Source organism: Phyllostomus hastatus, unplaced genomic scaffold (assembly GCF_019186645.2).
Source record: "Phyllostomus hastatus isolate PE091 unplaced genomic scaffold, TTU_PhHast_1.1 phas_contig_29, whole genome shotgun sequence".
Classification (NCBI taxonomy): domain Eukaryota; kingdom Metazoa; phylum Chordata; class Mammalia; order Chiroptera; family Phyllostomidae; genus Phyllostomus; species Phyllostomus hastatus.
The window spans coordinates 1,161,216-1,179,635 of NW_025333835.1; positions in this window are offsets into that span (position 1 = coordinate 1,161,216).

Below are 18,420 nucleotides of genomic sequence, written 5' to 3' on the forward strand. Positions count from 1 at the left end.
CCCAGCAATCTTCACTCAGTTCAAAGGTGTGATTTGAAAATCCATTCTCCAAAATAAGCAATCCAAAACAAGTCAGAGTCCTCTCCATGAATCCCTCCAAAAATATATTTTTGCAAATGTATCAGAGTAAAACAATGCCTGTTCATAAATGAAAAACTTAAAATGACATCGTTACAGACTTGAATATAAAGCAATTGAAAAAGGAATTTGCTTTGCTGTAACATTTGAATGTAACTAAAATTAAAAATGAAAGCATAATCAGAACTTATATAATCTCTAGAACATCTACTTTAATAATAAAAATTGTATATACAAATAGAATATACTTATTATTTCTATATTTGAAAAAGCCTCCCATATACCTTAAGTATATTAAATGGGCTTAATTAGTTCAAAAATTTCTCTTTTACAAAAGAGGGAGTAGAAATTCTTGAAGTATTCCAGGGGCCCATTGGAATAACTAAAAGTAGTTTGTCAATTAGAGTCTCCTAAACTTTGTACTTTGGGAAGGGTTTCAAATAAACTTAACCAAAAGACTATAATATAAACTTTTTGTAAAACAATGCATTTTTATTGTAATAACATTAAGACGTTAAATTTTTTTTATTAAATACTTTTGCATTTTATTGTGGTTCAAGTATAGTTTTCTGCCTTTTCCCGCCACCCCAGCCATCCCCACCTCCCTTCCCTGTTTCCACCCCACTCTTGATTTTGTCCATATGTCCTTTATTGTTGTTCCTGTAAACCCTTCACCCTTTTCCCCCCATTATCCCCTCCCATCTCCCCTGTGGTTACTGTCAGTTTGTTCTTAATTTTAATTTTTCTGGTTATGTTTTGCTTCCCTGTTTGTTTTGTTGATTAGGCTCCTGTTAAAGGTGAGATCATATGATATTTGTCTTTCACCTCTGGCTTATTTCACTTAGCATAATGATCTCCAGATCCATCCATGCTGTTGCAAACGGCGGGAGCTCCTTCTGTCACTCTGCTGCATAGAATTCCATTGTGTAAATGTACCATAGTTTTTTGATCCATTCATTTACTGTGATGGGCACTTAGGTTGCTTCCAGCACTTGGCTATTGGAAGTTGTGCTGCTATGAACAGTGGGGAGCATAGGTTCTTTTGGATCGGTGTTTCCGTGTTCTTAGGATATAATCCTAGCAGTGGAATTGCTGGGTCAAAAGGCAGATCCATTTTTAGTGTTCTGAGGAAATTCCATACTGTTTTCCATAGTGGCTGCACCTATCTGCAGTCCCACCAACAGTGCAAGAGGGTCCCCTTTTCTCCACAACCTCTCCAACATTTGTTGTTTGTTGTTTTGCTTATGATGGCCATTCTGACTGGTGTGAAGTGGTATCTCACTGTGGTTTTAATTTGCATCTCTCTGATGGCTACCGATACTGAGCATCTTTTCATGTGTCTCTGGATCCTCTGTGTGTCCTCCTTGGAGAAGTGTCTGTTCAAGTCCTTTGCCCATTTTTTAATTGGATTGCTTGTCTTCTTAGACTGGAGTCATGTAAGTTCCTTATATATTTTGGAGATGAAACCCTTGTCTGAGGTATCATTGGCAAATATGTTTTCCCATACAGTTGGATCTCTTTTTATTTTAATATTGTTTTCTTTAGCCAAACAGAAGCTTTTTATTTTGATGAGATCCCATTTGTTTATTCTTTCCTTTATGTCCCTTGCTCTAGGGGACATATCAGTAAAAATGTTGCTGAGTGAGATATCTGAGATTTTCCTGCCTATGTCTCCTCTAGGACTTCAATGGTGTCACAGCTTATATTTAAATCTTTTATCCACCTTGAATTTATTTTTGTATAAGGTGTAAGTTGGTGCTCAAGTTTCATTTTTTTGCACATAGTTTTCCATATCTCCCAACACCATTTGTTGAAGAGGCTATTTTTACTCCATTTTATGTTGCTGCCCCCTTTGTCAAATATTAATTGGCCATAGAGACTTGGGTTTATGTTCTGTTCCATTGGTCCAAGTGCATGTTTTTATGCTGGTACCAGGCCATTTTGATTACAGTGGACTTGTAATAGATTTTGGTATCAGGTATTATGAGCCCTCCTACTGTGCTGTTCTTTCTCAAAATTGCAGCAGCTATTTGAGGTTGTTTATACTTCCATGTAAATTTTTGAAGTGTTTGTTGTTTGTCTGTGAAATATGCCATTGGTACTTTAATAGATATTGCATTGAATCTGTAAATTGCTTTGGGTAGTATGGACATTTTGATGATGTTCATTCTTCCAATCCATGAACATGGTATATGTTTCCATTTGTTTGTGTCTTCTTTGGTTTCTTTCTTCAGTATTGTGTAGTTTTCTGCATACAGGTCTTTTACCTCCTTGGTTAGGTTTATTCCTAGGTATTTTATTTTTCTTTTTGTTATTTCAAATGGGATTTTTTTCTTGATTTCTGCTTCTGCTGTTTCATTGTTGGTGTACAAAAATGCCTTTGATTTCTGGATATTGACTTTGTATCCCACTGTTTTGCCAAATTCATTTATTAGGTCCAGCAGTTTTTTGGTGGAGTCTATAGGATTTTCTATGTACACTATCATGTCATCTGCAAACAATGACAGTTTTGTTTCCTCTTTTCCAATTTGGATGCCTGTTATTTCCTTTTCTTGTCTGATCATTATGGCTAAAACTTTCAATAGTATATTGAATAGAAGTGGGGAAAGTGAGTGGGGAAACCTTGTCTTGTTCCTGGTCTTACTGGAAAAGATTTTAGTTTGTGCCTATTGAGTATGATATTGTCTGTAGGTCTCTCATATATGGCCTTTATTATGTTGAGGAATGCTCCCTCTATTCCCACTTTGCTGAGTGTTTTTAGCATAAATGGGTGCTGTACCTTCTCAAATGCTTTTTCTGCATCTATTGATATGATCATGTGATTTTTGTCTTTGCTGTTGTTTATGTGATGTATTACATTTACTCATTTGTGAATATTGAACCATCCTTTCATCCCTGGGATGAATCCCTCTTGGTCATGGTGTGTGATCTTTATAATGTATTGTTGGATGTGGTTTACCAATATTTTGTTGAGGATTTTCGTGTCTATGTTAATTAGTGATATTGGCCTGAAGTTTTCTTTCTTTGTTGTGTCTTTATCTGGTTTTAGGATTAGGATGGTTTTGGCTTCATAAAAGAGTTTGGGAATGAATCTATCAATCTGGGTTTTTTGAAATAGCGTGAAGGATAGGGACTGGCTCTTCCTCAAATGTGTTGTAGAATTCTCCTGTGAAACCATCCAGACCTGGAGTTTTGTGCATCAGGAGTTTTTTTTTTATTATTACTGCTTCAATTTCATCTGCTGATATTGGTCTGTTCAGTCTTTCTACTTCTTCTTCATTTCATTTTGGAAGATTATGTTTTTCTAGAAATTTGTCCATTTCACCTAGGTTTTCAAATTTCTTGGCATACAGTTCTTCATAGTACTTTCTTACAATCCTTTGTATTTCTGTGGTATCAGTTGTAATCTCTCCTCTTTCATTTCTGATTGTGTTTATTTGGGTTCTGTCTCTTTTTTCCTTGATGAGCCTGCTTAAAGGCTTGTCAATTTTGTTTATCTTTTCAAAAAAACAGCTCCTGGATTCATTGTTCCTTAGAATTGTGGTTTTAGTCTCTATGTCATGTAACTCTGCTCTGATCTTGGTTATTTCCTTCTACTTGCTCTGGGTTGTCTTTGTTGTTGTTCCTTGTGCTCTTTTAGATGTGGTGTTAGGCTGTTTGTTTGAAATGTTTTTATCTTTATTAGGTAGGCCTGTATCACTATGAACATCCCTATCAGGACTGCCTTGGCTGTGTCCCATAACTTTTGGGTTGTTGTGAGTTCATTTTCATTTGTTTCCAGAAACTTTCTGATTTCTTCCCTAATTTCATTCTTGACCCATTCATTGTTTAATAGCATGCTATTCAATCTCCATGATTTTGAGTGTTTGGGGTTTTTTTCCTTGGGGTTGGTTTCTAGTTTCAGTCCTTTGTGGTCAGAGAAAATGTTTGGTATGATTTCAATTTTCTTGAAATTGTTGAGGCTTGTTTTGTATCCTATCATGTGTCTATCTTTGAAAATATTCCATGTGCGTTTGAAAAGAATGTGTACTTAGCTTATTTGGGATCAAGGACTCTATATATATATATCAGTTAAGTCCATTTGATCTAGGGCATTGTTCAATGCCACAATGTCTTTGTTGATATTTTGTTTGGAAGATCTGTCCATTTTTGACAGTGGGGTGTTAAAATCCCCTACTATAATTGTGTTGCTGTCAATGTCTTTCCTTAAGTCCTCTAAGATTTTCTTTATGTATTTGGGTGCTCCTATGTTGGGTTCATATATATTTACAATGTTTGTGCCTTCTTGATGGATTCTTCCCTTGAGTATTATGAAGTGGCTTTCTGGGTCTCTCTTTATGGACCTTTTTTGGAAGTCTATTTTGTCTGATATGAGTATTGCTACCCAAGCTTTTTTTTCTTGTCTGTTTGCTTGGAAAATTGCTTCCAGCCCTTCACTTTCAACCTGTGTAGGTCTTTCATCCTGAGGTGAGTCTCTTGTAGGCAGCATGTGTGTGGGTCATGATTTCTTATCCATTCAGCTATTCTATGTCTTTTGATTGGAGCACTTAATTCATTTACATTTAAGGTTATTATCGATAGCACTTATCATGAAAGTACCATGAAAAATGGCATTTATTCATAGCCATTTTTTTATACCTGTGTTCCCTTCTCTCTCACTCTTTTTCTTCCTTTTCTTAAAGTAGGCCCTTTAGCATCTCTTGCAGAACTGGTTTGGTGGAAGTGTATTCTTTTAGACTTTTTTGTCTGGGACGCTCCTTATTTTGCTTTCCATTTCATTGAGAGCCTTGCTAGGTAGAGTAGTCTTGGTTGCAGGCCTTTGTTTTTCATTACCTGGAATATTCCTTGCCATGCTCTTCTGGCTTGTACAGTTTCCTTTGAGAAGTCAGCTCTTGGTCCCATTTGTATGTTACTTCATGTTTCACCCTTGCTGCCTTTAATATTCTCTCTTTGTCTTGGAATTTTACCATTTTAATGATGATGTGTCTTGAAGTGAGCCTCTTTGGTTTCTTCTTGATAGGGACACTCTGCTTTCTGGATTCTTGTGACTTTTTCTCTCATGAAATTAGGGAAGTTTTCCATCATTACTTTTTCATACAGATTTTCTATCCCTTGCTGTTCTTCTTCTCTTTCTGTTATCTCTATGATATAGATATTATTACATATCATGTAGTCTTACATTTCCCTTAACATCTCTTCATTCTCTTGAAGTCTCTTTTCCTTTTCTTTCTCTTTCTGGGAGTTATTTTCTACCTTGTCCTGCAGCTGGCTGATTAGGTCCTCTGCTTCATCCTGTCTGCTTGTTATTCCTTCTACTGTGTTTTTATTTCTGAGATTTTATTGTTCATTTCTGCCTGTGTTTCATTTAGTTTCTATTTCCTTTTCTATAGTGTTGTAGTTTTCACTCAGTTCCTTGTAGTTGTCTGTGAGTTCCTTGAGCATCTTTATAACCATTATTTTGAATTCTATATCTGATAGTTTGTTTACCTACATTTTGTTTAGCTCTTTTAGTGGGGAGTCTTCCATTTGTTTTGATTGCATGTTCTTTTTTTGTCTCCCCATTTTAGGTGACTCTTTTTGTTTTTTTATGTGCTCCCTGTGCTTTTGTTTTGCTATCTGTCTTTGTAGGGTGAATTTCTATGTTAGGAATTCTATTGGGTTCAGTGGTGTGGTCTCTTTGATCTCCTTGTCTGGATATTCTAGGTTTGCCCTGTCTTCTGTTTGTGTGGGTTCTCTTGTACTTGCATTTTTACATTTTGGTGCTTCCTTTGTTGGTGGCTTCTCTCCTCCAGCAAGTATACTGATGTTCCTTGCTCCACCTATTCTTGTATGTGATCAGTGGCAGGGGTAGGCAAAATGGATTAATGTAGCGGGATAGTATCTTATGGGATTTAAAGTATCAGCAAGTAGAGAAGAGATAGGAGATTCATTGGATAAGTATAGCATTAACTGTGATATTTCACCCAGCTTGCCACTTTTCATGAAAGGTGAAAGAGATATAAAATTCTTGTTAGAGGGGAGAAGGATTGTGAGCTGAATCCAGGAAACAGAGTGTTGTGCAAGGTTAGATGATGAGATATAGTGATAGTAAAGAATGGAAAGTAGGCATAATGTGAGAGAGAATGGAGTTAACCACAATAGTAATGCTCAGGATTAAAATGAAGTGGGTTAAGATCATGGAGGGTTGCTGTGTAGTATGTACAATTGTATGGAACAACAATTACTTACAGTAGTACTGGAACAACTATAATATGACAAGAAATATATGATTTAGATAACCAGAATAGGAAGTACATGATCAAGAACAGTGTGTTATTGGAATATCAATGAAATGAAAAAAGGAAAATTAAAATACAATAAAGAGAGAACAAGGAAAACCAAACAATGTAATTAAACAGAGAAGTAAAACAAGGAAAATGAAATATAAGGAAGAAAATTTTTTAAAATACTAATAAAACAAAAGTAGTAAAAATCATGAAAAAATAATAACAACATACATAATAAAATGCCATCTCTATGGGATAGCAAAGTGACATTTGTGTCAGTTTCTCAATTTTGGGGGTTAGCCTTGTGCTCCCTCTTTGGATCTGCCTCTGGACCTTTCATAACTATATGTCTTATTGTCTCATTTGGGGAAAGAAGAAAAAGGAAAAAAAAGAGAGAGGACAGAAAAAAATAAGCTTCCTGCTGACTTTAAACCTGTTGAGCAAGTTCTGATGGTCTCCCTGGATGCCACAGGAAGAGGGGACTGGGCTTTGCTTTTCTCCCTTCCTATGGTTTTGAGAGGATGGGGACCAGGTGATCTGGGCTGAAATATTCAGTTGCCCAGCCTCTGGCCCAGGTCCTCTGGGAGCTGCCAGGCTCAAATCAGCCACTCAATCTCTGGGCACGAAGCTCAAATCACCCTCAGGGTGAACTAATCGCTGCTAGAGAATTCCTTACAAAGCAGCTGCCTGCTGTTCTTAACAAGCACACAGCTTTTCACACAGCCCAACTTTCTAACTAGTCTGGAGACTCTCTGAGTCATGGTGGTCCCACATGGTTCAACTCCTCCTTTCTCCACGTGTTGCCCAGCACCCCAATTTCTTTGGTGCCATCATCCACAGTCCCAGTGGATGTGTACTGCCTCTGTGTGTTCACTTCACTTCATCTCTATTTCCTCCAGCAACTTTCAGCATCCAGGTCCCTCCTGGCACCAGGCTGCCCTCCTGCTTTGGTAGAGGCTAGAGAGCTGGTGATCTAACTCTCCTCCCTGTATCCTACAGCAGGAGCCAGGCTGGGAGCTACAGTGGCCTAGGTCCCCGTGCAGATCCCCAAGACCTTACTGTCCCAACGTAGATCCCAGGGATCTTACCACCCCAGCACAATCTCCTTACCATCTGTTTTTCAATGTTCTCTACAATTTTTGGCCTCCAAACTTCATATAAGCTGGGATTCCATTGGCTGTTCACTCTGTTCCTCAGAAGATGGGCTGGGTATTCCAGCTGGGAACAGGGAGAACTGGGCTCTGCTCCCACCTACCTCACCATCTTCGATATTAAACTTTTTTTGAAGTTAAATGTAAATGCTTCTTTTTTAAAATCATTTTTATTGTTATTCTATTACAGTTGTATCAATTTTCCCCCCTTTGTCCTCCTCTGCCTATCCTACCCCCCACTCCCACAGTCAATTTCCACACTGTTCTCCATGTCTGTGGGTGATTCATACACATTCTTTGTGTAGTCCCTTCCCCTTCTTTCCACAATTGCTCCCCTCTGCTCACTTTCAATCTGCTCCATGTTTCCATGCCTGTGGTTGTATTTTGTTTCTTAGTCTATTGTGCTCATTAGATTCCACTTACAGTTGAGATCAGTTTTCACATCAAATAACTTGTCCAGACCACAAGATCCTGCCTAACTTATATAAGTGTTTACTTTCTTTAGGCCAATAAAATATTACATCCTAGTTATGCCATCCAGAGGAGAAAATGAACCACATGTATCACACAGATGAACATATAAAAACCATACACATGAACACTGGACACATAAAGACTATGCATACAATTTGAATTACTAATTTGTGTAAAGAAAACACAAGATGTTCTCATTTGCTTGTCTTTTTGCTTCTTCCCTCTCCACAATCCTTCTTTAATTTGCACAGACCCTCTGCAATTTCCTAGTCCCTTTTAGTTTGCCCTTTTAACTCATCCAGAAATTAGAAAAATTTACTTTTAATTCTATTTCCTCCAAAATATATTGCCATAATTTACACTTTTTATCACCAAAATTATAATATATATTCCTTCCCAACTTAATTAGAATCTCCAGTTTTTAGTGATAATTAAAATTAAGTAATTAGTATTCATTCTTTAGATTAACAAATTTATGAATACTTTTTATAATTTTCAGAAAGTTTTTTTCTATTGGCAAGTACACTCACATTTTTATTCTTAGTGATTTCTTTATTCCTTTAGTGTGCTCAAAAGTGAGATGTTTCATTATCTAGTGTTCTTGACAACTTTTATAGAGGCCAAAGAAAAGGTAGGGGAGATATCAGCCTTGGGCTTGTTACCAGAACTGCAGCACCTAGGCCTCCAGTAGGACATTCAGAGTGTTTAAAAGACTCACTTTTTCCCTTGTCTTCCTGAGCTTTACTATCTAAGAAGGGAGTGAGATCTTTTTCTCTCTTTAAACCATCAATTTAAATCTTTTATGAGTTGAATCCTTATGATGTAAGAACATGAGATCTTGCACATTAAAAATCTTACTTCATTTACTAGACCTTTAGCAAAACAACTCTAATTAGCCTAAAATGCAACCTATGCCACTCCTTTTGAAAACAGAAACAAAAACAAAATCTAAAGCAAAGGCAAAACTTCAAGGAGGGACTAGGACTAGCCTTAGAACCTTATCTCCTCATTTTTCTCTCTAACTTAATCTCACCCTCTACCTACCTTACTTTCAATTTGGCTGCTTCTTTCTTTTCCCTGTGCATGTCCTTTGCAAGCCCCATGGGAGCATCGTGGGCAACCCCCCCAATACTGGTGTACTACCCTGAGATTCCCCCACAGTTCTCCAGATTTTTCCCACTATTCCCGGTATTACCACCCTCCCGGCTCCCCCTCCTAGCATGTTGTCACATGCAGTCAACTAGATGGGGGTATTTTCCAGAATATCCTACCAGCTATGCCAATTGTAATTCAAGTGCTTCAAACTGGGGAGCTGCACTGCACTTGTGTTCGTGATATTCCAGAAAAAAAACACCCAGAAGACCAGCAGATGTGGGCATGCTGTTTGTTACCTGCATTTCAGGGGAATGCACAATTGGTGGTGAATCAACTGTGTGAGAGCGACTGCATCTTGCCTCCACCCTTGGTGCTACTTACCAGGTTAGGAAGGAAGCAGTGGCAGAGAGAGGGAGCCGGGGTAGTATGTGAAAATGCTACAGGATTGTGATAAACACAGGGGACTTGAGAAGTCTGGGACTCCAGATACAGTCTGTTTTCCTCACTCTTTATGGCTGCTGGCCAGGCAGCCACCTATTCTCTGAGGAGGATGGTCCCTGTCTTGAGCTACCCTGCAGGGAGTTATTGTTTAATAGGTATAGCATTTCTGTTTTGCGAGACACTGCTGCACAATAGTGTGAATATACTTAACACTACTGACTCTGCACTCAAAAATGGTTAAGATGGCAAATTTTGTTATTTTTTACAGTTAAAAAAATAAAATTTAAAATAATTTTTAAAAACATGTTTTACTTCAAGCAAGCAAAGAAAACACTGGGGGCATTTGGATCCTCTCTTCTTTCCCCAAGTCCTGACTACCAGCCAACACCATTAAAAAGATAAAACAAAACAATTTTAATCCAGTTTTCTGTGTGGCAGCCTGGTATTAATTTCTCTTTAGTCTGGGGCCAACTTGCCATCAGCCTGATCTTAGAGCACTGCAAGGGTCCTTCCTCAGCACAAGAAGCTCCTTTGCTTTTACTTTTTTCCAAGTCTTCAGGTCTCCAAACAATTGTATGGGTCTCAATTCTTTCAAAGGACCTTGAGATTAATGAAGCTAGCCACTTGGGCCATATTGATTAATCACATCCTAGCACTAGAGAGCATGTTTCTGAATTTTTCTAAACAAGTGCAGCTTTAAATACACCAAATAGTACCATCAATGTTTCCTGGGAGATGCAGAAAAAGTTCAGAAAGCCACATTGGTATCTCTACACTGACTGCATCAGGTCTATTTCATGTCCCTGGCAGGTGCGACCTTGAATAACACTAGCCAATTTTTAATAACCCAAGAACTGGCCAAAATTCTCTTTCTATAAAACAAACATGTGTCTTACATAAAAACAAATGCAATGTATGAATCTTGTTTAGGCCAGAGAGACAATGAGAGAAACTCTATTATGAACTGGGTATTAGATGATATTCTGGAATGATGATGAATTTGGATAGGTATGAGATAAGGTGATTAGATATAGATATAAATATAGATATAGATATAGATAGATACAGTCAGTGATATACCCTAAAGTATTTATGTGCCATCCGGAATTTACTTTTAATAAAACTAATGAAAAATATTGTGGGGGAACAAATGAAGACTGACCCATTGATTTATGGAAGCTGCATTATGGAGGTGTGTGGGTTTACCATACTTTTCTTTCTATGTGAACATGAGAGATAATGCTTTGTTCTACTTCCACTTCAGACATTGACTTTATTTATTAGATTGAGTTCTTAGCATCATGTTAAACAAGTCTGCATTAGTTTTAGCAATGAATTGGAGCTATGTAAAAGGTAGATTCTTTTTCAAATCACTGGACTTATTGCAGAAATATAATAATCATAGCTACCATTATTCGTTGTTTATTACATTCCAGATGCTGAAACGACCATTTTGCATACATTAACTTATTCAATCCTTACAATAAGTCTATGTTTGAGAGCATAAAGAGGAGTTCAGTTGCTGCCTTCAGACAGTTCTTCCAAGACCACACACACACACAAAAGAAATTCTAGCTAAATAAGTTGAAAAATCCTCAAAAAGTCTTTGAGGCAGTTTTCTATGAATACCTCTAATTTCTATCTGTAGTCTTAAAGTACACAGAATAACAATGATTATGATAATGATGGCAAACATTTACTGAGTACTTACAATGTACTAGAGTCTCTATTCTAAACCCTTTGCATGTACATGCTCACAACAACCTATTAGATAGTTTGGTAGATTATGTTCATTGATAGTGCCAATCAAATGTTTCCCTATATTCATGTCCCCTGAAGCTCCTGCCATCAATAGGTGGAATTTCACATCCTTGAAACTGGACTTATTTTTGCCTATACAATGTGGTCAGTAGTTGTGAGGACTGACCATATTCAAGCTAAGATTTCAAGAGGCCACAAATACTACTTTCTCTCTCTTGAATCCTAGTCTCTGCCATGAGACTAAGTTTGGGGTTACCAGCTAGAGAATGAGATACCACATGGAGAAGATCCAATGGGCCCTAACAGCCAACCACCAGAAGCAAAGCCACCTAGCCACTACCTAGCTGACCACAGGTGCATGAGCAAGCCCAGCTGAGACCAGGACTGCTCAGCTAAGCTTTGCTAACTAAATATATAGTTAGCAAACTATATGGTTGTATTCTGAACTAGTAAGTTCCAGAATGATTTTGTGCTATAAGCAAGTGCATTGTTTACTGTAGAAGAAACCATGACACATAAAGTTTCTTTTCCATAGTAACATAGTAAGTGGGAAACTAAGAAACATACCCAAGAACTCTGACTCTAAAGTCCACACTGTTAGTGCCTGGCTTTTCAGAGTAGATTATTTTTACTAAAGGCAAAGCAAAGTGGGAGCTTATTGGGCTTGACACCCAGTAACCCAATCATGACCAGAGATAATTTATTACAACCACTTGGCAAGATAGGTGTCCCCATCCTTCCTCACTACTTCAAGAACATCTTCCCTAGAGCTTGGCTTGCCCTTCACAAGAGGAAGAATCTCTCCTCTCTGGATGTAACTTTCAAGAGACAAGGCAGAAATTTGGTTAAATTATGCTGAATTCTGAAGGAGCCCAGTGAGGAGCCTGAGGAGTGATGTGTTAACTAAATTCAAAAGGTCAGAAAAACAGAAAATAGCATCCACACTTAAGCCTGAGAACCATTGTAAGTTTTGTTTTATTTTGAAGGCCATAGAAAGCTAGTGATACATTTTTAATAAGGAAATAATGTGATTACATTCACACAGTTAAGAAAATCAGTCTGTCTTTCACCACCTGGATTATGTCACTGTGTAAATGTACCATAGTTTTTTTGATCCATTCACTTACTGATGGGCACTTAGTTTGCTTCCAGCACTTGGCTATTATAAATTGTCCTGCTATGAACATTGGCGTGCATAGGTTCTTTTGGATTGGTGTTTCAGGGCTCTTAGGGTTGTAAGGTTTTCTTAGACCCTGCCGAGGAAATAAGCAGCCAATTAGCCATGAAAACAGGCAGATGAGCTTTATTTTGGAGGTTTGTGCTCCCAGGTGAGATTTTCTCTGCAGGTGCAGAGAAAGGGCTGAGAAAAGTCCGAGTGGGAGAAGGGAAAGGGTGGGGATTTTATATGGCTTGACTTCCCACGGGAATCAAGGATTGATTCTTGGTGAACAAAGAAGCAACATATCATTGGTGGTTCCTGGTCTGACGTCAGCTATCTCTTCCAAGTCAGAGTTCAGTCACCATATTACTTGTAGTCCAAACGGCGGCCATATTCCTTGTTGGCCATATTTGCAGTCCAAAACGCTATAATTGTGATTAGGTTCCCAATTGTCCTACCCTGCTGATCCTGACAAGGGTATAATCCCATCAGTGGAATTGCCCAGTCAAAACACAGTTCCGTTTTTAGTTTCCTGAGGAAATTCCATACTGTTTTCCACAGTGGCTGCACCAGTCTGCACTTCCACCAACTGTGTACTAGGGTTCCCTTTTCTGCACAACCTCACCAGCACTTGTTTTGATTTGGTTATAATGGCCATTCTGACTGTTGTGAAGTGGTATCTCATTGTGGTTTTAATTTGCAACTCTCTGATAGCTAGTGATGCTGAACTTCCTTTCATATGTCCCTAGGCCCTCTGTATGTCCTCCTTGGAGAAGTGTCTGTTCAGGTCCTTTGCCCATTATTTAATTGAATAGTTTGTCTTCCTGGAGTAAAAGACAAATACCATATGTTCTCACCTATAAGCAGAATATAATCAACAAAACAAACAAGCAAGCAAAATATAACCAGAGATATTGATATAAAGAACTAACTGACAGTAACCAGAGGGAAGCAGGGAGAGAGATAATGGAGGAAAATAGGGGAAGTGTCATCAAGGAACATGTATAAAGGACACATGAACAAAGCCAAAGGGGGTAGGATCGAGGGTGGAAGATGGGGATGGGTGGGTTGGGAGAGAGTGGAGGGGGAAAATGGAGACAACTGTACTTGAACAACAATTAAAAAAAAAAGAAAATCAGTCTGGCTGCAATATAGAGAATGCTGGATATTAATCTTGGAGCTAAGGAGATCAATTCAAAGTTAGAGCAGTCACTCAGAATATGGTGGTGGCCAGGACTGGGATAACACTCATGGGAATAGAGAGAAGTAGAGGGGTTCAAGGGTTATTAAGAGATAGAATCAACAGGACCTAGTGATCCAGTGAATGAGTGAAGGAGAGGGAAGAGTTGAGGACAGCCCAACCACAGGTCCACAAAAAGTAAATGACAGCCAAGAAATTCTATTCCATCCCACACAGTGTTCCTGAGTAACGACTGATCAGTTTCCAAAAAGGCCTGGGCTTGGTGTTCCCACAAGCAATGTCTGATGGAGATCTCTGAACCACTCTATCCGCAAAGAGTAAAAGCAGGCTTAGAAAATGTCATGAATTTAAAAGCCACTTGTCTTGACAGCATTAATAATCTGTCACCACCTCCTAACTTTGTTCTTCATTACAAAGGCCATTTTTTGAGTGAACAAAGAGGGTAAAGAATCTGGAAAGAACTATTTACCCAAAGAAACTGATAAGAGCTGAGGCTGGAGAAGGCTTGCAGGTGAATGAGGAAAGGAAGACAAACTAGGGAGAGTGTGCCTTTTGTCTTCCAGGGTCAAGCACATTCTGCCTGCTGCAAACCAGTCAGAGGCTCACACTTAGAAATGGAAAGAATACAGTTTCCAGCAGCTGTTCTTGATATATCCAGAATATTCTGAAAATGATCTAGCATCTCAGTAAAAGACATTTCCCATCTGATGAATCAGATATTCAACTCCAAGAACAATAAACTGGTGGTTATTGAGGACTAAAGGGTCTTTCTGACTTCCTCTATCAAACCCTGGTGCCAAAGTACCTTGTTCCCTGCTAGGATTCCAACAAACACTCACTACATGCAGATGGCAGTCATTCCATTTTAAGAAAAGTCCTTAAAAAGATTCAATAATACAATCTAAGCATACAAAAACCCACAAAATTTGCTTCAGAATTGTTTTGTTTCTGGTTCCTATTGTTCCCACTCTGCCAAACTCAGGATGACTGTCCTTGCATAGGTGATTTTCCTATTGGAATCAACCCCCCTGAGATGATTTCAGGGAGCTTTATTTTCCATTAACTAGCTAATTGTTTCAGGTTGTAGATGTTCTTCTCTACTTACGGTCACTAGATAGGCCTATATGGACAGGGTTCAGGCAATTCAGTTGGAGGTTTGTAGCTAACCCCAGCAATGAAGAGTGCCAGCCAACCCAGCTGAGGATCAAATGGGAAAAACTATGGAAGGTAGAAGGCTTAGCTCTCTAAAGGCAAATCTTAAAGGCACCCAATGAAATATTGTTTTGAAGTAAACATCCCCTTTGTCATAAAAATTGTATTTTATGGCTCATTTGCTAATTTTTCACCAATTTAGATTCTGCCTGATAAAGTTGACATTGTTAAATAGTACTAAGTTCTCTGATGTCCACCAGCTTTCAAGAAAGCCTCCAACTGCTTTTATGTGGTTTAATCCAAGTTAAATATTTGTAACACAAGTATGAAGTGTACCTTTGCATTCTAATTGTCTGGAATCACAGAAATCAATTTGATTTCATTTATTAAAATTTTTTTAAAAACCCTCCTACACCATGGGGTTATTACATTGGCTTAAACAAAGTATGGTATTTTGTGATGCATGATGCATTTACCAAATTCAGGAGGGAAAAATTGCAAAGGGCCAGAGACCCATTAGTAACCATTTCCTATTAGATTTTGGTGGCAATAGGGAAATAAATCACTCAGCTTCTACCTTCACATCATTCCTCTTCCACCTTTTTGCACAGATTAGATGTGTAGTCACCAGCTGGAGAAAGGAAATACTTCTGTCATTGTTCTCCCTCATTTGAAATGTCTGGTGCTAATTTGGATTAGACCAGGGGTGTCAAACTCATTTTCACTGGGGGCTACATCAGCCTCACGGTTGCCTTCAAAGGGCTGAAATAATTTTAGGACTATATAAATGTATCTACTCCTTAACTGTTAAGGAGTTGAAATTACATTTAGCCCTTTGAAGGCAACCGTGAGGCTGATGTGGCCCCTAATGAAAATGAGTTTGACACCCCTGGATTAGACTCAACAACTTCCTAAATCTGGGAAATGGATACCAAAACTATGTTTAACTCAATTTTTGGAGACCAGGTTTATATGGTAATGCAATCTAATAGAGTTTGAGATCTGCCATCATTAAGTCTCTGTTGAAGTCCCAGTTTTGCTCTGACTAGCTGGCTAACCTCTGGCAAATCCTTGGCATTCCAGTTTTCAGAGCTTTAGGATAAATAATAATTCCCACCTGAAAGGATGAAGATCACAGAGTCACATCAAGTGAGAAGCAATGGACAAAGAGTTCTGCAGGTGTGGGCTATTGCCTTTGGCTCACCTTCTGGAACTTTCTCAAGACTCAGAAATCTAGCAAGTATGAACAATGGATTAGGAGCGAGGATATTTCAGTCTCAAACACATGTCTGTCAAAATAATCAGTTTTTTCCATCAGTAAAACGGGTACTCTTTTCCCTTACATGTATCTACTCACTTATATCCATTACTAGTGAATAGAGCATTATATTAAGAACCAGGTGGCTTAACTCACCACACCACAGTGATTCCTCAACTTGTTGCACATTGCAATCACCTGGGGAATTTTAACCCTCCCAATATCCATTTGTACCCAATACCAATTAAATCAGAATGTCTGGGGGTAGAATCCAGGCATAAATATTTTTCAAACACCTTAAGATGACTCTACCATGTAGCAATGATTAGTATCATCTGTCTGACTACCTTCTATAGGCACCTGAGGGTACCTTTCAACTTTTTTGTTCTAAAGTATGTTCAACTTTGAAGTGGGAATCAAAGCCCAGAGCAACAAAATTGAACCTCTAAATCTCCCTCCAGTAAGCCTGGCAGCCACCCACCCCACATCTGGCATCCAGTTGGGAAGTGTGACCCATGAGCAAGCAGAGGGCACACGGGAGTAGGGATGTGAGCCTAGGGGTCCAGGTGAACACAGAGCACCACTTCCCAAACTGGATGATCAGCAGAGTAACATAGAAAGAAATATCACAATCGAATAAAAATAGGCTATTCTGGGTTCATCAAAACTAGCAGGTTTCTTCATTGTAGGACTTCTGAGACATTTTCAGGTGGAGTATGATTATGAATCTGCCATAGAAGGTTGTACCAGCATTTCTACCGCCCCCCTCCTTGGAAACCTTCATTTTTTTTTCAGAGCATTTTAAGGACTAGTGTTTCAAGGCATAAACTTTAACCTAGAGCAATGTTGGAAGTAAGGGACAGGCATTTTGTCCTCTGAGGGACATCTGGTGATATCTGGAGACATATTTCGTTGTCAGCACTTAGGAGTAGGTGTCTGTTACTGGCATCTAGTGAGCAAAGGAAAAAGCAAGGTGACAAATATACTACAATGTGCAGGAGAGCCAACACAACAAAGTTATCCAACCCAAATGTCAACAGCAGCACAGTTGAAAAGCCCTTGTCTAGAGTCACCTCTTCCCCTACAGATCATCTCCCATGCCATAGTCTTAAAAATTGAAGGCAATGGGAAAGCGAGAGAGAGAGGAGAGGAGGAGGAAAAAAGAAAGAAGAAGGGGGAGGAAATGTGTTGGGGACTGCTCTGTGTGGTTTCAGAGATTGTAGTCCTGAAAGAGCAAGCTCTGAAAGGGGCTGGTAAGTCTCCCTGGAAAACCAGGTCATAACGCAGGTGGCAGGCATGACTGAATTCTAACACTTAGGGCTCCTGTGGGAATCAGGCCTGAAATGTACATTTTTGTCCTTTGAAGCCTGCTCTGCTCAGCGATAAGCCCCATCAATGTAACCCAGATGTTTGAATTCAAAACAAGGACTGAAACTTCCTATTTCATGATATATGTCTTTATAGCCATCTGGCGTTTGCGTGTCTCACAGACCCCAACCTGAAGAGATTTCTGTGTTTCTTCAATTGTCGTGTATAGACAGTGTTAGTTTTTTATGACTATAGCCTTGTTGGACATTGATTGATAAGCTGTAGCATAAGCTATCCCCCTGCACTTCCCAACCCTAATAAAAGTTGTGTTGGAGAAAGGACGGGGGTATTCTCCACTAGAGGGAATTGCCACCCCTTTTCCCACCAGAGCAACAAGATTGGGTACAGGATGACTTGATTTTCATCTGTGGGGGCCCAAGTTCCCCTCAGAAATTAAAAACAGAATATAATGAAAGAGCAGACTGGGGAAAAAGAGAAGAAAAATAAGCCAGATTCATAATTGCCAAGACTTAGAGGCAACTTAGATGTCAGTAGGTGAGTGAATAAACTATGATACATCCAAAAAGTAAAGATAAACACAGACGGTAAGTGTCTGTCAAATTTGAAAATTCTTTCCGTGTCAGTCATACTTTAATAGAATAAAAATGAAATTTTTATTAAGGCTTTTAAAAAAATAAATTCTGGTACATACTGACAAGAAAATATTATTCAGGGCTAAAGAGAAATGAGCTATGAGGCCCTGAAAAGACGTGGAGGAATCTTAAATGCATAACACTAAGCGAAAGAAGCCAATTCTGAAAAGACTTCTGTATGATTTCAATTTTATGTCCTTCTGTTGTGCACAGAGGATTTTTAGAGCAATAAAAATACTCTGTATGATATAAAAGTGAATACTTGTTGTTAGACATTTGTCCAAACCCATAGAATAGACAGCACCAGGAATGAACCCTAATGTAAACTATAGACTTTGGGTGATTCTGATGTGCCAATGTAGGTTCAGAAATTTTAACAAATGTACCCTCTGGTGGGGCATGCTGATAATGAGGGAGGCTGTG